At 46.7% G+C, this 25968-nt stretch overlaps 1 long non-coding RNA gene across 1 annotated transcript in view; it reads right to left on the reverse strand.

The window, feature by feature from the left end:
* The window catches only part of LOC147618001 (uncharacterized), a 27358-nt gene continuing 1390 nt past the window's right edge, over positions 1-25968 (reverse strand). Inside the window, exon 3 of the long non-coding RNA XR_015262288.1 lies at positions 1-1610. This is a non-coding gene — a long non-coding RNA (uncharacterized LOC147618001). The remainder of the gene's footprint in view (positions 1611-25968) is intronic.

A 25968-nucleotide genomic window follows, 5' to 3' on the forward strand; every position in this document is an offset into this window, starting at 1 on the left:
ATAGAAAGGCAGTCAATTGCCTCTTAATTCCTCTCTTTGCACAAAAATCTGGAATTCTTTTGAGATGTACTCTCCACCGTTATCAGTCCTCAAGCTCTTCAGCTTCTCAACGAAAGCCAAGAATTTCTGGAAAGTAGAAAACACTTCATCCTTATGACGCAAAGGATAAACCCACACCTTCCTTGTGGAATCATCGATGAAAGTTACGAAGTAACTAGCTCCCCCTAGAGACTTCACTGGCATAGGACCACAAACGTCGCTATGAACAAGCTCTAATGGCTGTAATTGCTCTCTATCTGAAGCTTTGTGCACACTGCTCTAGTCTGCTTGCCATAAACACAGTGTTCACAAACTGCAAAATCATCATTAGTTAAGACAGATAAGTAGCCAAAACGAGTGAGTACTTTCATTCCCTTTTGACTCATATGACCAAGCCGTTTATGCCACAACTCAGAAGTCGGCATCTCGGCTACGCTGATATAATCTTCTTTTACACTCGACACAAACATAGAGTACAAGCTTCCGTGTTTCTGACCCTTGAGAATCACAAGGTTTCCTTTCTTGATCACCCAAGAACCATTTCCAAAAATTGTCGAGTAACCCAAGTTATCCAATTGACCAGCAGATATCAAACTTTTTGTAAGCTGGGAACATGTCTGACATCACGAAGCATGAATTCCGTGCCATTACGCATAACCAATTTTATGTCTCCAATACCCAAAAGGTCAAGCTCATATGCATCTCCAAGCTTAACAGTAGAGAACCAATCTGCATGTGGTGGTTGCATCTCAGGCATCGCTGATGACTCGACCACATTAATGTATATACATCCACAATAGTCCAGTGTCTCTGACTGCCGCTGCGGTGGTCTGTCTGCTAGCGTGACTCACAACCAGAAGACCTACAATACCAATACATCAATCTGCTAGGTGCATGCCAATAGTGCAGAGCCGTCGTATGGCTGCACCTCCCCTAGAACCTGGCAAGCACAGTAAACAGTGCAGATCGAAGCGTATCTGATGATATGTGTACCTGGACTGAAGAATGCTCCCGGAGACGATGATGTAGCCGATCCCGCTAATAGATTTGAAGTAGATCTCAAACAGTGCAGATCGAAGCGTATCTGATGATATGTGTACCTGGACTGAAGAATGCTCCCGGAGACAATGATGTAGCCGATCCCGCTAATAGATTTGAAGTAGATCTCAAACATGCACTGAGAAGTTGGGAACAGAGCAGATCTGGAGCCGAACATAGTATGTGCTGTCCTGACAAAAATTTCGAAATAACTCCAAAATGGTGCAGAATTTCACTTAGCCCATGAGACGCAAAAACATGCAGAATGCCGTTTTCCTTCAGCTACCGCGATCAAAATTCCAAAATTTTGCTTTTGTCAGATATTTCCTTAATCAGCACTAAAAACGATTGTACTTGCTCACAGGTTTTCCCTTTCCACGCACCTGCAGACCTCCTGCTATGCACACACCTTCTTCCACAATTGAAGTGGGCAAATAAAGGGCAAACCCTTGTGTAGTAGCTCTCCCGTCGGCGTCGACCTTCGACCTTCCTGCTATGGTAAGCTCCAGATCCGACCTACACCGCTGCTACGCCTGCAACCAGGCTCTGATATCAGTTGTTGGGATCTCCCGGGATGGAGGTGCGTGTGTGTGAGTGCAGGAAGGAGGAGAGGAAGAAGAAGACACACAGTGTCGGTGGAGCTCTCAGTAGTTCAATATGAACCACACTCCTTATTTTATCTATATTACCAAAGAATGATATCCGTTAGTGATGGGTTAGTGAACGGGTTACGGCCACGTGGCCTTTACCCCAACAATTGTTTGCCAGTATGATAGAATGAATGTTTCAATTCCTTCGTTGTCTTGTTCAAATACCCATTTATCTCTTACTGGTCCAATTTGATAAAAGTCTCCTAATATTATGATATCCACACCTCCAAAATGTTCATTGTGATTGTGTTTTATGGATTTTAGTCGATTGTTAGCAAAGTCGACGAACAATATTTTTCCTACCATTGATATCTCATTTATAATGATTAATTTCACTTGACTGTATTTTAGTGTTAGCATTTGCAATGCTTCTCTAGAGAGGCTTGTTAGGTTTCTAGTGTTTATAGGTATGTGTAATGTTGAATGAATAGTTGTGCCTCTGATGTTGTGACTTGCTTTTCCAGTGAATGCCATTTTTAATATCAATGGTTTATCAAAATTGTAATCGATACCTAGTGATTTTTTGTAGAAACGTGCTAATCCTTGTTCTAATCAATGTAGTAGGTAGGTTTTTCCAGTTCCTTCACCTCCACCAGTGATGAATATGTTTAGTCGTTCCTTCACCTCCACCAGTGATGAATATGTTTAGTCGTTGGACTGGGTTGTAACGTTTTTTGGTCAACATCATCATATAGTTTTCTTTGTTCGTTATTAAGGGACATAACATGTGCATAATATTCTTCTTGTGAAATAATCATTATTGGATTATTTGATAATAGTCTTGTTGTTTGATGTTTTTGAAGTGTATTTCATATCTAAGCCAATGTCATATGATTCACAAGGTTCGTGGTTATTTTTTTTCATTGCGATATTTGATGGAATGTCGATATTTTCAAGATCAAGAATTGTCTCAAAGTAATTGTATTTGGCATGTGTGGAGCTTATTTCGTCTATATAGAATTGATAGGCTTCTAAATAGGTTGAGAATTTCTTGAGCTTTTCATCCTCTTTGCGAAATGGAATATACAACATTAATTTTTCTCTATAGTAGTTGATAGGATCTTTGTCTTTGTTGTAACGCACATATTTTGAAGGGTGTGCGATGGAAGCGGACCTGCGAGGCAAAGAGAGCACGAGAGAGCGAGAGAGAGAGAGAGAGACATGGAACACACACAGAATGTGCGGGGAAGAGCACCCCTATCCACACAGCTCTATTCTCTATCAATAATAGCACTATACACTTAGTGTTAGTAAGCTAGTGGGTTAGTGATGTGTTGTGGGCACCGGCCACTGAGGCCATTTACCCAACATTTCTCCCACTACATGGCCAAGGTGGTGGTGGGAGACTATACTATACAAAGTATATGGTCAGTGAAGAAGAGTAGCATCTTCACGCAATGCCCATCAACTATCGACAGTCTTGGAACTGCTCGGATGAGAGACTTTTTGTGAGTGCATCTGTTGTGTTCTCAGTGGTATGTACCTTCACCAAGTCAATACGCTTATCTGCCAGGCAATCTCCTACGAAATGGTAACGCACGTCTATGTGTTTTGTCTTTGCATGAAACATTGGATTCTTTCCCAAGGCAATAGCACTTTGACTATCGCTATGAAGTACTGGCAACTTCTGCTCCAAGCCAAAATCTCTTACTAGACGAGTAAGCCATATAGCTTCCTTGCATGCTTCACTAGCAGCAACATACTCTGCCTCTGTAGTGGAGACTGACGTACAATTCTGAAGAACTTATCTCCAAGAAATAGCAGAACCAGCGAATGTGTAGATCCAACCAGTAGTGGATCACCGATTGTCTACACAGCCTGCATAGTCACTGTCAACGTATCCCACAATGGACAAATCTCCTCGACCATAGCATAACTGTCGATCTGCCATGCCACTCAAGTATCTGAGAATCGACTTGGCAGCATCCCAATGCTTCTTTCCTGGATTCGACATATACCTGCTGACAACTCCCACTGCAAATGCAATGTCCGATCTCATAGCTACCATAGCATACATGAGACTGCCACAAGTTGGCGCATAAGAAATCTTAGCCATCTGTGCTTTCTCCTCATCAGATTTTGGACAATCATCCTTGCTGAGCTTTAAATAGGCAGGCAATGGAGTACTGATTGGCTTCCCCTCTTCTGCATATTGAAACGCTCAAGCAGTTTATGCACGTACTCCTTGTGAGATAGGTGTAACAACCCTTTCTTACGATCTCAAGTAATATGCATACCTAGTATATGATTGGCATCACCCAAATCTTTCATGTCAAACTGACTGCTTAGCTTCTTCTTTAAGTCAGCAATGTCTTTCTATGAATGCCCAGGAATAAGCATGTCATCCGCATACAGGGTAAGCATAATCATTTGTCCATCTCTCGCCTTCTTCACATATAGACATAGATCCCCAGTACTGCGCTTAAATCCTTGGGAATGCATAAATGTATCAAACTTTTGATACCACTGCCTGGGTGCCTGCTTTAGTCCATAAAGACTCTTGCGTAACTTGCACACCAGATGTTCCTTGCCACGTTTAGCATACCCTTCAGGTTGCTCCATATAGATCTCTTCTTCTAGATCTCCATGTAAGAAAGCAGTTTTGACATCCATCTGGACCAATTCCAAATCCTGTGTAGCAACTAATCCAAGCAACATGCGTAGTGTTCTTGGCGAAAAGATTTCCTCGACATCTATACCATATTCCTACTTGAATCCTTTAGCTACCAAACGAGCCTTGTACTTAGGCTTTGAATCACTGAATGCAAACTTAAACTTGTAAACCCATTTGCATGGTAACGCTTTCTTATCCTTCGGCAACGGAACAAGTTCCCAAGTCTCATTCTTCTCAATGCTAGACAACTCACTTTTCATTGCAAGTTCCACTTAGCATGATCCTTAGCTAGCATAGCCTCTTTGTAACCAAGAAGGCTCACCACCATCGGTCAGCAACACAAAATCGACACCAGGAATAAACCGCTCTGGCGGATGTGAGACTCTCTCAGATCTCCTTGGCTGACTGGTGCTAGCTTGCTCATCATTAGCTCTCATGACAGGAGCCTTAACCACTTGCGGAACAAGAGGCTCTTGAGCTGTCTGCTGAGAGGATAGTGGAGGTGAAACATCAAAGAATAATGTAACTTTCCGAAATTCAACCTCGTTCACTGGCTGTCTGTGCATCTTAGTCCAATGAAAGACCACATCACTACTACGGATAATGGATCTGCTCTCTGGATCCCACAAACGATAGCCAAATTGACCATCCAATCCATAGCCAATAAATATGCACTTTCTCGACTTGAAATCTAGCTTAGCACAAAGCTCCTTCGGCATATGTGCATAAGCCTCACAGCCAAAAGTCCTGAGCCTGTCATATGACACTTTATGTCCTGACCATAACTCCTCAAGCACTTTAAAGTTCAACGACGCATTCGGAGAACAATTAATGAGATAGACCACTGTGTATAGCACTTCGGCCTAAAATCCTTGTGTCAGATTAGCATGTGAAAGCATTGATAGGATCTTTCCTGAATCGTTCGATTCATTCTTTCAGCAACACCGTTTTGGGCTGGGGTATATGGAGCAGTAAACTCCCGCTTGATTCCCCTGCTTGCACAGAAGTCAACAAACTCATGTGAAACATATTCACCACCGTTGTCTGAACGCGGGCACATCAACTATTCAACCTAGCACTACTCAATTGGCACATGTGTATATACAAATTCACTGAACAAAAACGGGCAGCCCTCCGGCCCCGTGAAGGCAACTAGGGCAAGGAAGCAGGCATCCAAACCTCTGCACTTCCCCTCCCAAGCGCATGTGACGACTCCGATCAAGGCTGTTGGGCATACACCACCGTCGACCTCAATTCTAAGCATATCACCAGCGGTACCAAGAGGCCAGGCACACCTGCTCTGCAACCTCCGTCCAAACGCACTTGTGATGGCTCCTTCACTCGAAGCGTTCCAACCTGGAGCCTGTCTAGCTGGAGGATACCAAAAAATTTTCTTATATGCATCTCCCAAAAAGCCTCCCGCTTTTTTGCTTTATTTGTGTTCTTGATTTTTTTTTTTCTTACATGTGGAGGTGTGCTTTTTTTCCTATGTATGCATGCTCTTTTTCTTGGTCTTCCTCTTTTCGGAACTCGGAATTGGAGGGCAGAGGGGTCCCTATGGGAACCAACCCTTATGCCTGGAATCTTTGCTTTTTATAGCTACATGGGAGAGGCCTCCAAGGAAGCCCCATCTTCATCATCATCCACGCCACATGGGCACAGACCTACACAAAAATCAAGCAGTACACCCCATGAGGGAGTACGGAGTACCTCGAAACATGGCACCAGGAAGTACAGCAGCAACAGCCCAGCAGCAGCAGTACGACAATGTATGGCCACAACAGCCCACGATCGGCAATGAACGGCAACAACACCAGTAGCAGCGCCAGAGCACCACCTCCAAACAGCCACCAAAAGGTGGCACCATAACCACCAGCAGCAAGACGGCGGCCACCAGCGCGAGCACGAGGAAGAAGACCATGCACGGAGCAGCCATAGCCAAGCTTGAAGCTTGAGGTGTCTCTCTCTCTTGAGAGACAACCTAAATGAGCCCATGAACTTTGCTCTATAGTCTTCCCTTTATGCAAAATTCCATGCATGTGGGATTTTTTGCCACATGGCAGTTGTCCACCCCAACATAAAGTTCTCCAAAACATGGCCATTTTGCCCTTCACTGCGTCCATTTTTGGAGACTGTGCCAAAGCCCATAGGTGACCCTTTCAGAAAAACCAAGTTGGTAGGCTTCTTGTACACATATTTGAGCACAATCCACATTCTTGACCCGCCTTCATCCGACCTTCCGATGACCTCCGAAAAAATACCCGAAGGTTGCACCCTGCAAGGGTTGTTCTTCTCCCTTAAGTCCACTTCTCTCCGCACCCAACTTTGAGCTCTTGCCATGCTCTGCTCCCGCCCTCTTCCGCGACATCTTCTTCTCCTGAGCCTCGCCGGACACAGACAACCTTCTCAGTCAGCAGGGCAGCTCGGAGCCTCGAGCTTGGCTCTGTTGATAGACCAGTTCTCTAGGTGCTTCCTTCCCCTATATCGACCATTCCACGGGGGTTGAGTAGCCTCGGAGACCAGACTCACGACTTCTTGCCGGTATTTGATGCCAGGGGCTCAACCCCAGCATCGTCAGGCGATGCTGAGGTGCGAGTGCATGTGGTGTGCAGTTCTTCCAGATCTCTCCTAGCACTTCACTCCGCGGTGGCATTCTCCTTCCCACTATGTGGTGGGCCCATGGGGGAGTGGACACCAGAGAGTGCAGAGGTCTTTGTGAGAGACCAGGTGATTGAGTTTTCCCATCACATTGGTAGCCTTGAGGTTTCAGCAGATAGGCTTGCATTGTTTTGGAAGCTGGCCAAATACATGGTGATTCCCCCATTAGAAGGGGAGGATGAGATGCATTCATTTGACGACAGATGCTGGAGCCTGGGACTATGCCTATGTATGTATATGTTCATGAGGATGGATTGCCCGAGATGGCATGTGTCGCAGTGGTGAAGGTGGGCTGGGCATTCTTCTGCCAAGCCCTATGTGATCATTGGGCTCCCTTGAGGGGGAGAGCTGACACAGATTACTCCCTGTCGAAGCTCCCTTCGAAGGTGGCTCGTATTGCCGTAGACACGGCGCCTTCCTCTTACTCAGTTTCCCCATGAGAGCAGTCTCAAGGGATGTGAAGGTCATGGGAGGCCCCCAGTACAGTCGTTACAGGGGTAGACTAAGATAGGAGTTACAAACTGCTTTGGTGGGTGGACACATAGATGTGCTTATGCTTCAGGAGCACCACCTTAGTGAGAGCAGGACTAGACGGTGTGGATGGTTGCTCAGAGGACAGAGTGATGTATTTTGGTCAGCAGGCTTTGGCACAGCTTGTGCCCAGGGCAGTGTAAGTATTGCTATTGCGAAGTCTTGTCGCCCTCTGATTGTTGACAGAGGTATCATAGTGCTGGGGAGAGCAAAGTGGGTTACTTTGCACATTGGAGAGGACAGAGTGGGCTTTCTTAATGTTTATGCGTCGAATGCGGCTAGTGGCCGAGCAGAGTTCTAGACATTGATTGACGCCTCCCTTCCCGTGACCCCCCATTGGTGCGTGGGGGGAGACTTCAATATGTTAAGAGGATGTTGGATATAGACAGGGCGGCAGCTCTACTACAATTCAGGGAGAGGAGTTGGCTGCATGGGAGCGCCTTTGTTTTGGCCTGAGATTGTCAGAAGCTTGGCATGTGGATGAGATTGCACATGTGCCTGGTAGCCTAGCATTTTCTAAATCAAACATGAGGGTTGGGGGAGCCAACCTCTCCCGTCTCGACCGATGGTATGTGGATGAGTGGGTGAGTAGGAGAGGGGAGACGGTTGGGATCTTGCCGGGCACCACCTTCTCGGACCATGCCCCAGTGATCTTACAGCTGGATGACCCAGGACAGGAGAGAGGTACCCAGAGTGTCCAGATTCCCGAGCGCCTGATTGAGGATGATGGCATGAAGGAGAAGGTGGATCTGAAGCCGACTACAGTGGACGCCCGGAGAGGTGGCGAGAGCAGTGCGGCAAGAGGGCTACAGGAGGTCAGCACGGTCTTCAGAGAGGAGGCTCGGGTGAGATTGGCCCAGTTGAGGGAGGATGAGAGGGCACAGAGGAGGAGTCCGGCCTCTCTTCAATAGGAGACCCACCTCGGGAGCATTTGGATAGAGACGCAGCTGACTCAGGTGAGGCAGGAGCTACGAGTGACAGAGGACCGTTGGCATGAGTTCAGCTACCACAAACATGCTTCTTGAAAACGGCCTCTGGTAGAAACCAAAGTGCGGTAGACTAGCAGTCACCCTTCCACTTGTAGTCCAGATATAAAAACAAAAGTGATTGGAGCTAGAGTGCCCCAAATCTGAAAAGAGAACGACACCTGTTGGCCCCAAAGCTTGGCGCCCCTTTTGGTATTTCTTTATTCAATTTCAAAAAGATGTAAAGCTGAGTACAACAAGACCAGCCAGGAGAGTACACCTGTATGTCCAATCTGGCAGCCCACAATACCTCTTAGCACAGAGGATACACACACAGATCTGTGTCCCACAAAAGCAACACTCTGTGTTCCCCTCTGATCAGCCAAGACTATTCAGCAGGGCAGCCTTGAGCACACATCTGGCATATCCCATGTACATGGTTCCACAACTCAGCACATACATACATGGTTCCACAACTCAGCACATACATTCACTGTCCAATCTCTGTGTCCACCCTTTCAATCTGCCATACCCCTCCTCTCACAAGGGGCCAGATAGCACAACTCTGCAGCAGACATAAGCCAATGGAAAGAAAGATAGATGGACAAGTTCAGAGCTTACCAAATCAGCTCGTGGTTCTGCACTCGCAAAGCAGTTTGTACCAGTCTATACTTGACAAAGACTGTTTGTACTCTTTCCCCTACAACCACCTGACTATTTGCACCAGCCAAGCTCTGGAAAAGCTCTGCCTGCAAACAACTGGAGATACACTGCCTGCTATTGCTCAGAACTGAACAGATCTGGAACCGACTGTACCTGTCCGTACAGGTCAGTAGTTCACCATTGTACCTGTCCGTACAGCTATACATGCAGGTTCCTTCACCTGTATAAGCCTGTGCGCAGCCTGAGTTCAGCGCCGCCTGTACCTGTTCTGTCCAGCGCCGCCAGCACTTGTCCTCTCCAGCGCCGCCAGCACCTGCCCTGTCCATACAACTGTCCGTACAACTGTACCAGCAGCAGTTCTGTACCCGTCTTCAGCTACTGTTAGTGCAGCCTGTACCTGCAGCAAAACCTACAGCAGCAGTTCTGTACGAGCAAATTCCACCTGGACTGTACGGCCTGCACACGTGGACTGTACGGCCAGCTTTGCACAGAAAACAGCAGCAAAAACCACAACCAACAGTCGACCAGCTTCTTTTCTCCTTCTCCACGCTTGAGCTTACACGACTCCCCAAAAGCTAGAGAGAGAGAGAAGTGAGAGAGGCATGCAACTCCAAAAGTGGAGTGGCCACTCTATGTCCTAGGGCCCCAACTTTAATAAACATTACAATTCCCTAGGGGCCACTAAGGCCTAGGGGCAACCATACATAAAACATTAAAATATTAATGTTCTAGTTCCCCCCTTCACACCTGGAGATGTCCATACATCATTCTCTCTGTCCGGGCACCCCAAATGTGAATCATTTAATATTTTTGCTCAACAACCACCATGCCTACACTTGTGCTGTTCCATTTTCACAGGGTCATGACATACCCCCCTCTTGAAAAATGGCAAGCGTCCTCGATTGCATTCTGGTGATACAGCAAAATATCCAAAGTGAAATATACAATATGGCAAGATCAGCGTCCCAATCTCTCTAAGCCATGCTCATGTATCAACATTCACTGCAAATCAATGGCGTAGTAGTAGTCCAAGTTGTATACCACTGTGAACCATACATAACCACAATATCCAATGTGACTAGTACACATATATCATAGAAGTCCCATAAACAAATGTACTGTCAGCCATCAGTACCTTCGGGTGAGATAAAAACTGCACCAAGCGACCTCTAGATGTCATCTGAGCCTGTCTGTATCAAGGGAGTGGAGGTGCTACCCCCCTCTTGAGCATCAGGCAATGCTCCAGACCCATGCTCTGCTGAACCTGAATGAGCCACAACAAGAGTCGGCTCTAACTCAAAGGCATCGAGATAAAGCTGCAAAACCTGAGGTGAATCTGTTAAGTCACCTTCCTCCATCCACTTCGCATCCATCGGTGAATAGTTCTTGAACTTCACAAGATAGCGACGGGAAACTTTACCTCGTACCTTTCTTTCCTTATGTGCCAGTATCTGCTCTGGAATAAGAACCTCATCAAGTTCCTCAACTTCCGACTGAGCCTCATCTGATACATCCTCAGGCACATCCCCACGGAAAAGTCTAAGGAGACTCACGTGAAAAGCATTGTGAATCCTCCAGTGATCTGGTAGCTTCAAACGATAGGCTACCTCACCAATCTTTTCCAATACCTGAAAAGGCCCATAATAACGCATGCTCAACTTAGGGAATAAGCGCTCTTTACCCTTCATCTTCTTGAGTCTAGCCTTTTCAAATCGCAAAAGAACCCAATCACCCAATGCAAACTCTAAAGCACGTCTGTGACGGTCTGCGGCTTTCTTTTGCTTCTGCTGAGTTTTCTGGAGTGCCAACTTAACTCTCCGATAAGCTTCATCCATATTTTCCACATACTGATCAGCCTCAAAGATCTTATCCTTTGCATGCAAAATGGGTGGTACCTTCTTCCCTCCTTCCACAATCTCAAAAGGTGCCTTGCCCGTCGAGATATGGACAGTGATGTTATATGCAAACTCCACCAAAGGAAGATATTTTTCCCATTGTTGCTTGTGCTCTGACACATAACACTTGAGAAGATCCAACACTGTAGAGTTAGCCTCTTCTGACTGACCATCTGTTTGTGAATGAAATGACGATGAAAACTTGAGAGTTGTACCCATGTTATCAAACAACCCTCTCCAGAACAAACTCGTCATCCGTGGATCACGGTCACTAATGATAGACGTAGGCAAGCCATGATACTTGAAGATGTTCGCCATGAACAACTTCACCATATGATCCACTTTGATCGTCTTACGCACGGGAATGAAATGAGCCTGCTTACTGAACCTGCATATGATAGTCCAAATGCCATCATTGCCCGTTTGTGTCCGTGGAAGATCAAATATAAAATCCATGGCAATGCTCTCCCAAGGTCTATCTAGAATAGGTAAAGGCTGTAATAACCCTGGTGTCTTTTGACGGTCAAACTTTACCTTCTGACATACGATGCATTGTCTTACAAAAGCATCAACATCTCTTCTCAAGGTTGGCCAATAAAAGAAAGTCTCCACTGCTTTCACCGTGGCGTCAATACCTCTATGACCTGCATACGGTGGAGCATGACTTTCAATCATAACCTTGAGTCGCAATGGCCTGGTAGCACACAGTCGGCCATGCATCAATAAAAATCCATCTCTGAGAGTGTAGTGCTCACGCCGCTGACCCTCAGACATCTGATCATACACCCTGCCAAAGTCCTTATCATGGGCATACTGCTCTTTCATTTCATCAAGCTCGTAATGATAAGCAAGTGAAACTGCAGAGACCTGTGGCTTGCGTGACAAAGCATCTGCCACAACATTCTTTTTGCCTTCCACATGCACAATCTGGAAGTGAAACATAGACAAAAAGTTTGCCCAACGCATATGCTTCTCTGAAAGCTTAGTTTGCGTGAGGAAATAACGCAAGGTTTAATGATCTGTCTGCACAGTGAAATCAGCCCCAAGCAAATAATGTTTCCATGTAGAAAAAGCATGAATTACAGCCAACATCTCTTTCTCATAAACCTCTAAATGCTTCTCGGCATCTTGTAATATTCTACTCTCATAGGCTATCACATGTCCCTCCTGCATGAGAACTGCCCCAATGCTACTTCCACATGCATCACACTGGACAACAAAAGCCTTTCGGAGGTCTGGCAATACCAATACTGGATCCGAAGTAAGCTTTTCTTTAAGCTTTTTGAAGGCTGTAATTTGCCGATCAGCCCATCTAAACGGAGTTGCCTTCTTTGTTAAGGCATGAAGGGGCGAAGCAATTTCGGCAAAGTACCGTATGTACCGCCTGTTTTAAGAATTGCTTCCACCTTCGCTGGATCCATACGGACTCCATGCTTAGACACAATATGCCCCAAGAAGTGTATCTCTTGCAAGAAAAATTCACTCTTGCCATTAATAACCAGCCTATGGTTCCTGAGTTCTGCAAACACAATGGCCAAATGCCTTCTATGCTCTTCCTCAGTTTGTGAATGCACAATCATATCATCAAAGAATGTGCCCACAAACGCTTTATGAGGCTTGAAAATCCTGTCCATCATTCTGTTAAATGTGGCAGGTGCATTTGTCAAACCAAAGGGCATAACCAAGAACTCATACAACCCAAACGTGGTTCAAAATGCTGTCTTATGCACATCCTCGGGTCTAATACGTATCTGATGATACCCGCTTTTCAAGTCAATGCGACTAAAGACTGTGGAGCCCTGTAAGCGGTCCAAAATGTCATCGATCCTCGGTATGGGGAATCGATTCTTGATGGTATTCTTGTTCAGCGCCCTGTAGTCAATACACATGCGCCAAGAACCATCCTTCTTTTGCACTAAGAGTACAGGCGAGCAAAAGGGTGATGAGCTAGGCTGTATCAACCCTTTATTCAACAGCTCCTGTACCTGACTCATAATTTCTTCTTGTTGGGCTGCACTAACACGGTACGGCGGTCTATTTGGTGGAGTACTACCAAAAATGAGATCAATGGCATGATCTTCTGGCCTCTCCGGAGGAAGTTCCCCTAGCAATGACTCGGAAAAACAATCTTGGAAACCACATAAGAAATCAGTCCTCTCCTTATCTAACATAGACAAATTAGACTTAGACTCATCATCTTGTGCATCCTTTACATAAATCAAGTACGCGGAAGGATGCTTTTTCATTACTGATGAAATTGCCGAAGCTGATACAATAGGAACAGATTCCCCTTTAAGTTTTACATCCAATACATGTTCTTTCCCTCTATGAGTCAAAGTGATCTTCCTATTGTATGTATCCACCACCGCATGTACTCTGTGGCACCATGGCATACCCAACAAAACATCATAGCCATCCAGAGGAATGATGAAAAACTCTTCGCTGTCCACATAACCCCGCAAATGAAGCCTGAGCTTCCCAATGATAGGAGTAACAGGTTCTGCATACCCTGGACAAGCCATGTTAGCCTCATATAACGGCCCCATCTCCTCTGCACGAATCCCCAATCGGCCAGCCAAATCCGGTGAGATAAAGTTGGCTCTAGTACCTGTGTCAAAGAATATCAAGGCATTCTGATCTCTCACTTTGCCCCATGCCCTGCACAACTCTGTCTCTTCACCACTCGGCTGTTCCCCAACAAGATCAGGAACTAACCCTGCAGAAGGTTTTGGTTTCTTTGACTTGGGCTCTCCTTTATTGTCAGAGTCCTTTTGGGACTTTCTCTTGGGACAATTAAATGACATATGTCCCTCTTCAGTACAGTAAAAACATTTTCGAGCATCTCTTAAAGCCTGTCTTTCCTCAGAAGTTCTCTTGGGCATTGGCAACTTCTTATATCGCGTCTCTGAAGACCCTTTAGCATCACGAGAAGCATGCCCAGATTTTTCAGCTTTCTTGCTCGAGTTCTTACTGCCTTTAAACCCAGATGAACCTCCAGTGAGTAACGCATTAGCTGTCATAGCATTCTCTATCATCTGTGACATGTTCGTTACTCGAGTCTTGATACAATAATCACGCACCTCTTTGGACAGCCCACAACAATACTTCTCTACCTGCTCAGACAAAGGCACTGCACGGTAAGAAGTCACTGGGAGTAAAGCTTCCCAAAACTTCTTATTATAATCTTCCAAATTTTCACATTTTGAAGCATCCAACTTGTGCCATGCAGTCATTACATCCACCTCAAACGTAGATGTGAGCCATACGGAAGAGAAAACCTGTTTAAATTGTACCCAAGTAGTGGGTGCTATGCCCTGCAGAAGAAGAGTAGACCACCACTGCAAAGCATTGCCTTTGAGAAAAGTGGCAGCTTTCCTCACTTTAGAGGACTCTGTGTAATTTCCACCAGAAAAAGCAGCATCAAACTGCTGTAAAAAGGTAAGTGCTTTTAATTTATCTTTGGCTCCACTGAATGTATCAAACTTCACAGCAGCTCCCCCTTCCTTATAATCTTTCGCCTTACCCATAGGCGTTAGATTATCATATGGAATTGGCTTCGCAAGATTGCTGCCCCCAACATTCATGCCCATCATAGGGTCAACATTACCCAGACCCACACCTGGCATGCCATACATTCCAGCCATGTTTCCAAACATTCCGTTATGCATACCGGGCTGCATGCCACTATACATATTTGCTTGCATTCCAGGTTGCATGCTCCCAAACATATTGCCTTGCATTCCGGACTGCATACCACCATACATATTCCCCTGCATACCAGGCTGAAAATTAGAAAACAAAAGTGATTGGAGCTAGAGTGCCCCAAATCTGAAAAGAGAACGACACCTGTTGGCCCCAAAGCTTGGAGCCCCTTTCGGTATTTCTTTATTCAATTTCAAAAAGATGTAAAGCTGAGTACAACAAGACCAGCCAGGAGAGTACACCTGTATGTCCAATCTGGCAGCCCACAATACCTCTTGGGTATACACACATAGATCTGTGTCCCACAAAAGCAACACTCTGTGTTCCCCTCTGATCAGCCAAGACTATTCAGTAGGGCAGCCTTGAGTACACATCTGGCATATCCCATGTACATGGTTCCACAACTCAGCACATACATACATTCACTGTCCAATCTCTGTGTCCACCCTTTCAATCTGCCATACCCCTCCTCTCACAAGGGACCAGATAGCACAACTCTGCAGCAGACATAAGCCAATGGAAAGAAAGATAGATGGACAAGTTCAGAGCTTACCAAATCAGCTCGTGGTTCTGCACTCGCGAAGCAGTTCGTACCAGTCTGTACTTGACAAAGACTATCTGTACTCTTTCCCCTGCAACCACCTGACTGTTTACACCAACCAAGCTCTGGAAAAGCTCTGCCTGCCAACTGGAGATACACTGCCTGCTATTGCTCAGAACTGAACAGATCTGGAACCTGAATGGGAGAATGAATTAGGGTTTGAGTTTCATGTGGGAGACATACACAGAGAGAAGGGAGAGAGAGAGAGAGTTGTGGGGATAAGTCAACTCATAAGATGTGAGTGTGTGACTCCCCTATCACACATGTATATTGCACTAGTACACATAGTGCACTTAGTACATTAAAAGTACTAAGTGTACTATGTACTATAACTTATGGGCTTGTACACACTATAAGGGTGGGCATAATGAATGGGAGAATGAATTAGGGTTTGAGTTTCATGTGGGAGACATACACAGAGAGAAGGGAGAGAGAGAGAGAGTTGTGGGGATAAGTCAACTCATAAGATGTGAGTGTGTGACTCCCCTATCACACATGTATATTGCACTAGTAAACATAGTGCACTTAGTACATTAAAAGTACTAAGTGTACTATGTACTATAACTTATGGGCTTGTACACACTATAAGGGTGGGCATAATGCCTTTACCCCAACAACCTCCCACTTAAAGGCAAAGTGCCCTTAAGTAAAGAAAAAGAAAAATCAGCATGTACATGATAATATACAAGGCCATATCAAGGCTGAAACTGGCCTCATCCAATGCCCATCAAGTGTCTGCAATGAGCAAACGGCTCCGGAGGCAAACTCTTTGTCAACAGATCAGCCGGGTTGTCATCCGTGTGAATCTTAACAAGCTGAATTTGTTTGTTCTCTATCACCTCTCTGATGAAGTGATACTTCACATCCACATGCTTCGTCTTTGCATGAAAGACAGGGTTCTTTGCCAACTGGATGGCACTCTGACTGTCACAATGCAACAATGGAATATCCCCTGTATAACCCAAATCAACCACTAACCGAGATAGCCATAATGCCTCCTTGCAAGCCTTTGTGGCTGCAATATACTCGGCCTCTGTAGTAGATAAGGCAGTGCACTTCTGCATCCTGGATATCCATGACACAGCACCTCCTGTGAATGTAAACACATAACCGGTAGTAGACTTCCGGTTATCTGGATGACCGGCATAATCCGAATCCGTGTAACCATGCACTAATGCATCCTGTTTGCCAAAACATATGCACATATCCTGTGTGCCCTTCAGGTATCTCATGACACCTTTCACTGCTTCCCAATGCTTCTTGCCAGGTTTGGCCATGTATCTAGAAACCACTCCCACTGCAAATGCAATGTCCGGCCTAGTAGCAACCATGGCATACATGAGACTGCCACAAGCTGAAGCATACGGAATCTTGGCCATATCAGCCCTGTCTCTATCCGACTGTGGGCTGTCCATAGCACTGAGTTTCACATATGGAGGCAAAGGAGTACTAGTCTTCTTCCCCCCGTCCATATTGAACCTCTGCAAAACTTTGCCAATGTATTCCTTCTGAGACAAATACAACACATGCTGATTTCTATCCCGAAGTATCCGCATACCCAAGATGTGATTTGCATCACCCAAATCCTTCATATCAAAGGTTTCATGCAGCCTCTGCTTCAAGGTATCCATCTCCTTACGAGATTTCCCGGCAATCAACATATCATCAACATACAAGATAAGGATCAATCTTGGTGTACAAGCAGTGATCTATGTCACTTCTCCTGAATTTCTGAGATTTCATGAATGTATCAAATTTATGATACCATTCCCTTGGTGCCTGTTTGAGCCCATAAAGACTCTTTTTCAGCTTGCATACAAGCTTCTCCTTTCCACTTACTGCATAACCCTCTGGCTGCTGCATATATATCTCCTCATGGAGATCACCGTGAAGAAAAGCAGTCTTCACATCCATCTGAATCAAGTCCAGATCATCATGTGCAACCAAAGCTAACACAACTCTAAGTGTGGTCATTTTGACCACTGGAGAGAAGATCTCCTCAAAGTCCACACCATATTCCTGCTTGAAGCCCTTAGCCACTAACCTGGCTTTGTATCTTGGCTTTGCATCTGGTGCAACTTTGAGCCTGTAAACCCACTTGCATGGCAAAACCTTCTTGCCTGCAGGTAAATGCACCAACTTCCAAGTTCCATTTTTGTGCAGAGAATCCATCTCTAACTTCATGGCACGCTCCCAAAGAGCCTTGTCTGCCCTCTGTAAAGCCTCCTTGTAACATGAGGGCTCCCCATAGTCAGTAAGCATCAAGTAGTCAACCCCTGGAACAAACCTGTCAAGGGCTCTGGAGGGTCTTGTGGACCTCCGTACCCAATGACCATCATTTGCAGGTTGCTGTCCAGCCTGCATATCACCCATTGGTGGCTCCTGTTCCATGCCATAAGGCTGAAAAATCATGCCCAGTATTTCCTCTAACTGTGGCATATCCATAGGGATATTTTCTGCCATCTCTGGCTGTCCATTTGGACCATTTTCAGCACCATTTAAGGGCTGGTCTTGCTGCTGTAATGGCTGATTTACAGCCCTTGGTTGTTGTCCATGATGTCCATCATCATCAAAGATGACTCTGCCAGGCTCCTGTTGCCTTGCAGGCTCCTTATACATGCATGTTTCATCAAAAATGACAGCTTCCCTGTCCATACTTCTTCTGGCACTTTCCCACCAAGCCTCGTGTTAGGTGACCTGTTTATAAGGTGAACGGCTGTCATAACAGCTTCAACCCAAAAACCATGAGGTAATGCAGCATGTGACAACATAGAACGGACCTTCTCCAAAATGGTCCTGTTCATCCTTTCTGCTGTCCCGTTTTGTGGAGGATCATAGGGAGTAGAGAGCTCCCTCTTGATGCCTTTAGCATCACAAAAGTCCTGAAACTGTTTGGACATATACTCTCCACCATTGTCGGAACGCAAAGCCTTCAGTGTTTTGCCTGTTTGATTCTCAACATGAGCAACAAACTTCTGAAACACTGAGAATGTATCACTCTTCAAACGAAGAGGATAGACCCACACCTTGCGTGTGGCATCATCAATAAAAGACACAAAGTATTTTGCCCCTCCCAAAGAAAGCTGAGGCATCTCACATACATCTGTATGCACAAGCTCTAACTGAGCATCTTTCTGTCCAAGAGCTTTCTTGTGGGGGCACTGTAGTTGCCTACCATATATATAATGCTCACAAAACTGAAAACTTGAAAACTTTAGAGAAGGCAAGTAACCCAAACGAGACAATTGCTCCATTCCTTTGACACTCATGTGTCCCAACCGGCTATGCTACATAGAGATTTCCGACAGCTCGGTTGCATTTACATTAGCATGGTGACAAACACCTGCATGCATAAAGTAAAGAGTGTCCACCTTAGAGCCTCTGGCAACAACCAGTGAGCCCTTACTAATCTTCCACTTTCCACAACCAAATGTGGTAACATAATCAGCATCATCAAGCTGTCCAGTAGAAAGCAAATTCTTCTTGATCTCAGGCACATGCCTGACATCATGGAGCATAAGCTGTGAGCCATCTGAAAACACAAGCCTCACATCACCTCTGCCAAGAATCTTGCATGCATGGTTATCACCCAAATAAACCACTCCTTCATTGCCAGCAGTATACCTGACAAACAAGTCTCTGCAACCTGTGACATGAAAGGAGGCACCTGAATCAATGATCCATGAGTGCATACCATGACCACCTGTAAGAAGTGAATGGGCATCAAGTGAAGATGTAAATAGGACCTCATCCTCACTGCCACCTGCATGTGACACATTGATTTCTTCAATCTTGACTCCACTTTTGCCCTTTGGCTTTACAACTTTGGCTTCATCTTTCTCTTTGTCTTTGCCTTTTCCCTTTTCCTTTTGATCATTTTTCCATTTGTAGCATTGCTTTTTAATGTGTCCCTTCTTGCCACAATAATGGCATTCCAAATCCTTTTTGGAGCGAGACTTGCTCCTTCCCCGTTCTTGGCTTTTTCCCCTTTGTTGGGATCTCCCACGTGCATTCATTGCATTGGACTTTCCAACAGAGTTGTTTTTCCTGTTCATCTCTTCTTGAAGAAGAGCACCCTCAACATCTGCATATGACAGCATAGCATGCGAATTGCTAGTGGCTGTCCTGAATGTGTCCCAACTCTCTGGCAAAGTGCATAACAGAAAGGTGGCTTTGAACTCATCGTCCATTGCCAACTTTTGATTTATAACTTGGCTGACAATACCATTAAACTCATTTAGATGGGCTGCCATAGACGCCCCTTCCTTCATTTGAAGACCTATGAGTTTCTTCAACCAATACACTTTGCTTGAGGCACTTTGCTGAGCATACAAGTCCTGCAATCTCTGCCACATTCCCCAAGCTGTCTTCTCTTCACGAATGCTGAAAAGTAAAGAGTCTGACACAGACAACATGATAGTAGATCTTGCCAGCTCATCCATATCATCCCACTCTTCAGCAGTAAGAGAAGCGGGCATTACACCCCTTTCTTTGATAGGCTTGTGCTGCTTTTTCTGGAGCAACACATTATAGCACTGGGTTTGCCAAATGTCATAGTTATGTGAGCCTTCAAGCTTTTTGATGTGAAGCAATGAAGAGCTCTCACCTGTGGTTGCCATAGCAATATGCAACCTTTGTCAATGCCTGACTCCCTGCAAGATGTGCAAACACTGCACCAAAGGCACACAAAGTGCTCACAGTTGTTCTCCCAAAGTTTATCTCCCACTGCGGAAGCACGAATGCAACTCTACTCCCACTGTATGTGATGAAATCACCAAAATCTGGTTGCTGCAGATTTAGGACAGCACCTTAAATGTGCTCTGTTCCCCTTCCAAAGTACTGTACAACAGTACTAAGTGCTCACCAATGATGTACCAAACCTGTACCGGCAAGTACAGCAGCTGAAAATGAGCCTTTTCCTCACTCAAATCAATGTGCAGCCATGCCAAAACTTGTACAAAGCTGTACCAAATCTGTACCAGCAAGTACAACAACAATCTCCTGGCTGTCCAAATGAGTGAAAATCAGACTTTTACAGTCCCGAACACTGCATACAACAGTCCCGAACAGAAATTGGGCAAAAGCCCCTTGACTGCAAGCTGATTTCTGAGGATTCAAGGCATAAAAGTCTTGCCTGCTGCTTTGCCAAGCTCAACAAGCATAAAATCTTGAAAAGCCCCTTGATTTAAGATCAATTTATGATCATACATGGTACATTAACGCACATGAAGGCATCCAGAGTCTTCACAGTGCTTCCCCCCGGCCACATAAACATCCAGTACATAAAAGCCCCTTGATTTACAGGCACATTGAGTGCTTGTCAGGCATCAACACATTGCCCAAAGCATCAAATGCGAGTGCCTGCATGCAAATCAATCCAATCGGCACAAAAGCCCCTTGATTTGCACTGCAATTTGCTGCAAATTTTGCAAATCAATACAATCGGCACAAAAGCCCCTTGATTTGCACTGCAATTTGCTGCAATTTTGCCCAAATGTGCGATTTCTCATATCATACAGCATGTATGAGTGCTTAATTGCACAATTACATCAAAAGCCCCAAATTTCGACATTCAATTTCCTGCAAATTGATCCTGATTGTGACCAATGTCACCCAATTTTGCCAATTTTGCTCAAAAATTGAGCAATTTGGCACCTATACCTGCTCAATTGATTGAATTGATAAGAAATTCTCAAAATTGAAGGCAAATACCTCTTAATTTTTGAATTTCTCTGATCTGCAGGCTGAATTTCAGTTGTTGCAGGAGAAAGGGGGGGGGGCACGTCTGATGCTGCTTGTGTTGATGGAGAAGCGCCTGCTGTGCTGCAGCTGATACGCGTATGCTGGGCAGCCCTTGTCCACGTCACCTTCTCCTTTACAAGCGCGTTGAGGCGCCGGGTGGTGGAGGGTCGTGCTGGAGCTTTCGAGCACAACTGGTCCCGGCTAGTAGTTGAAATCGCCCAGCGATAATCGACGTATCGCTTGTAGACGTATTCGCCTCGCCTGGCCAGCGCTACACGGGACGAGTCGTGTTCGCCTGGCTTCGCCTAGCGCTAATACGCTTTGTAGCCAGCCGAATCGCGACCAAACGCCTCAACGCCCACTGCCTACGTGTCCACCTGGCTGCTGTGATTCAGCGCAGAAGCGGCTGCCCGCCACCTTCTCCTTCCGCCCACCTGCCCGCTACTGCTGCCTTGTGGTTCGCTTGGCTGCTGCGACCCTGATGCAAGCTGCTCACGCTGAAGGGCCTTGCTGCGAGCGTTGATGCCTTGCACTATCTCTTCAGTGCTGTGCGCTGCTCAGCGCTCTCTGCCACAGCTGTAGTATGGCAGCAGCAAAGCAAGGGCTGAGTGCATGGAACAGTACGACTCACCTAATGAGGGTGACAGCCAGCTACAGTACAGCTCGTTCAGCTATCAAGGAGAAGAGGGAAGAGGGAGGGATCACTAAGCTCTGATACCAGTTGAATGGGAGAATGAATTAGGGTTTGAGTTTCATGTGGGAGACATACACAGAGAGAAGGGAGAGAGAGAGAGAGTTGTGGGGATAAGTCAACTCATAAGATGTGAGTGTGTGACTCCCCTATCACACATGTATATTGCACTAGTACACATAGTGCACTTAGTACATTAAAAGTACTAAGTGTACTATGTACTATAACTTATGGGCTTGTACACACTATAAGGGTGGGCATAATGCCTTTACCCCAACAGAACCGACTGTACCTGTCCGTACATGTCAGTAGTTCACCACTGTATAAGCCTGTGCATAGCCTGAGTTCAGCGCAGCCTGTACCTGTTATGTCCAGCGCCGCCAACACCTGCCCTGTCCATACAGCTGTCCGTACAACTGTACCAGCAACAGAACCTGCAGCAACAGTTCTGTACCCGTCTTCAGCTACTGTTAGCGCAGCCTATACCTACAGCAGAACCTACAGCAGCACTTCTGTACGGGCAAATTCCACCTGGACTGTACGGCCTGCACACGTGGACTGTACGGCCAGCTTTGCACAGAAAACAACAGCAAAAACCACAGCAAGCAATCGACCAGCTTCTTTTCTCCTTCTCCACGCTTGAGCTTACACGACTCCCCAAAAGCTAGAGAGAGAGAGAAGTGAGAGAGGCATGCAACTCCAAAAGTGGAGTGGCCTCTCTCCAAAAATGTCCTAGGGCCCCAACTTTAATAAACATTAAAGTTCCCTAGGCCCCACTAAGGCCTAGGGGCAACCATACATAAAACATTAAAATATTAATGTTCTAGTTCCCCCCTTCACACCTGGAGATGTCCATACATCATTCTCTCTGTCCGGGCACCCCAAATGTGAATCATTTAATATTTTTGCTCAGCAACCACCATGCCCACACTTGTGCTGTTCCATTTTCACAGGGTCATGACACTTCTCACTGGACGAAGGTGGGGGACCGGGTGACAGCTGAGTTCTTTGAGGAGTCACCGGCTGCATAGGCAGGTGTGAGGAGTCTCAGGCAGGGAGATGGTTTGGTAGCCACAGACCCAGCCCAGGTTAGAGAGATTGCGACGACAAATTTCTACAGAGGACTTATGACAGCAGTCCCTTCGTCAGAGGAGGTGCTCCGATGCAAAGAGATGGTATGGTCACACATGCATCCATCGATGACTGCACACATGCGTTGCACTCTTGAGGCCCCGCTTTCGGGGAAGGAAATCACTCGCACACTTATGGCCTTGCCTAGAGGGAGCTGCCTTGGGGAGGATGGACTGCCTGTAGCTTTCTATATTTGGTACTGGGAACTGCTTGAGCTAGGGATGAGGATGGCCTCTCAGGACAGTGGTGATATGCCAGAGAGCCTTACAGAAGGCTTGATTCACTTGATACCCAAAGAAGGGGGAGACAGAGAGATCAGACATTGGCGGCCGATCACCCTTCTTGGTACAACATACAAAATCCTAGCCAAAGCCATTAGTTTGAGACTTCAGCCGTTTCTTGCTGAGTTGATCCATCCCACGTAGAGTGGTTTTGTTAAGGGTAGAAGTATCCTTGACAATATCTTTACATTTTGGGAGGCATCTACCTCAGCTTGCCTCCAAGGGGAGAATTTGGCTATCCTCTTACTGGACTTCGAGAAGGCCTATGACAGAGTGGATTGGGGCTTCCTTGAGGGCACTATGGCGTGCATGGGATTCTCGTAGCAGTGGATACAAGGAGTAGCATCACTCTATTCAATAGACCATAGCTAGGTGCTGATGGGCGGCGACCGGTTTATGCTTTCGCGATCAGTTCGGCAGGGCTATCCCCTGGCCGTGTCTCCCGATTCGGGATGAGACACTACTGGATTCAGACTCTGCCGATGACACAACGATGTTCTTGAGGGGCTGTGAGGCCAACCTTGGGCATTTTCAATAGGCATTAGAGAGCTTTTGTCTGGCCTGGGGGGTGCATATTAATTGGCACAAATCATGCGGATTCTGGATTGGCCCTTCTCCTTTGCCAGATTGGATACCGAGTCCTAACTTCAGATGGATACCGGAGGGCATGGCAGTGAGATACCTTGGATGCCAGGTGGGACTGGACATATCTCCAGAGCAGTAGATAGCCCCCCCTTCTCCTAAGCGTCAGGAAGAAGCTTCTTCATTGGAGCACAGCTAGACTTTCAATGGTAGATTGTGGTGGTGGGCCAACCAGGTTCTCCTCAAGACGATGTGGTACATCACCTCCTGTTGGGATTTCTCTAGATCATGTTTGGGTTAGGTGCAGCGCTTGATCTGGAACCTTTTATGGTCAGGGGGGGATGGCAGGCCGGCAAGGGCCAAGGTTGCATGGCCAGTGATCATTCTTCCCACCTCACGGGGAGGGCTAGGCCTCGTGGATCCTGCATGCTAGAGCAGAGCTTTGTTGGGAAAGCTCATAGTCAGAGGTTTGCTGCCAGGTGGGGAGCCTTGGAAGCAATTTTTGCTGCAGAGAGTCCATGAAAGGAACCCAATGCATGGTGGACCCTAGAGACCAGGGGTGCAGTGGATTTTCACGGATGTTCGACGGGTGGGGATGAGCCACCGCTTTGAGAATAGATTTATCGGTAGCTTGCTACGAGCTTGGGAGGAGCTCCGGCTAGCCCTCTTCTAGCGGGCACTAGAGTCCCCAGAGGAGTACGCTAGGCAGCCTATGATTTGGAGCCCAATGGTGACAATGGAGCAGGGACATATGCTTGGGGCTTGGCCACCTCTCTCTTGGGGAGTGATGGACTCTGGACCGGCCAGGAGCCCGGGAGACTGGAAGCACTTTAGATGGCTCTCCCCACAGCTTCAGGGGGAGCAGTTGGCTGGGATGCGAGGGGCACTCTAGATGTGTACAGAGATTTACATGGCTATCCCCGAGGCCTGGACTAAGATAGACGAGACCCCTGACACACCCCAATGGATGGGGGCATTCACGTGGCACGAGATTCTTATTGCAGTCGAGGGTCCTCAGAGCTCATAGGATGTATATGCTTTGAGGTGGTAGAGGGAGGCCGACTACGACAGACTACAGAGGAGACAAAGATTGTGTCTCGGTGCTATTTCCAGAGAGTGCGGATTATGGGATCCCTCGGCAAAAAGTGGGTCGATCTGGATCTAGCAGCGGAGGCAGAGGATCCGGCTTGGAGTATTTGGGCATGGGAGAGTCGTCCGCTCTCTCGATTTCAGTGGGATCATGGGGAGTGGTTATGGCCAGACCCCTTTACAACGCTGGATAGCCCTGGGACTCCTTTCTTCCAGTACACATCACACTTGGGGAGACACATTCAGACAGCGAGGATAGGTGGCACACCTGCAGAATGCACCAGAGCACTGATGTAGACAGGGCATCTCTCGAGAGTTCCTCACTGAATTCTGGGAAAGACTCTGGGACTGCCAGAGGCCTAGGCGCATCACTCTATTCATCTGGCTCCTGGCACACATAGAGACGGCAGTCGGAGTGTGGCTGGCATATGGTGGATTCTGCCCATGCTGCGGCCGCGCACGAGAGACGCAGCGATACTGCATCTGGGATTTTCCAGCGGCTCAGCAGGTATGGGGATGAGTACTGCACTTGATGGCAAGCCTTACACAGCGGACCTTCACATGGGGGGCAGTGGCTTGCTGCATAGAGTCAGGCCCTGCCATGGGATAAGAGACAGAGGCGGACAACACAACGATTACAATACAGGGTGGCAGGATCTTAGTGATTCCGATCCCCGACTGTAGCAACCACCCTTGGAGTAGGGATCGACCAGTGTTGGGAGCTGATTGGTGGTGTAGCGGCTTGGTCCATCTAGAGAGCACGCTACTCTTGTGCTTTCGAGGGCAAGAGGACTCCACCAGCAAAGGTTGTCCGTGCGTTTTGGTTGGAGCTTATCCACACTCTGCGGGGACAGTATAAGCAGCTGCAGGGCAGCTCCGACAGGATGCAGCGGCATAGAGCGGCCTTTCTTCGACTCTGGAGAGATGGCCCCTTCTTCATGCAGACCAGCGGTACCATCCGTTGGCAGTACCAGCCACCTGTCTGGCTCTCCCCCCCCCCCCCCCCCCCTTCCCCCCCCATTATATGAGATTGCCTAGCTAGAGAGTGGGTGTGTTGTTTAGGACATTTATTCCCGCCCTTTGTATCTTGCCCTAT

This window comes from Cibotium barometz, chromosome 36 (assembly GCF_041138505.1).
Source record: "Cibotium barometz isolate CiBa-2024 chromosome 36, ASM4113850v1, whole genome shotgun sequence".
NCBI classification, from domain to species: domain Eukaryota; kingdom Viridiplantae; phylum Streptophyta; class Polypodiopsida; order Cyatheales; family Cibotiaceae; genus Cibotium; species Cibotium barometz.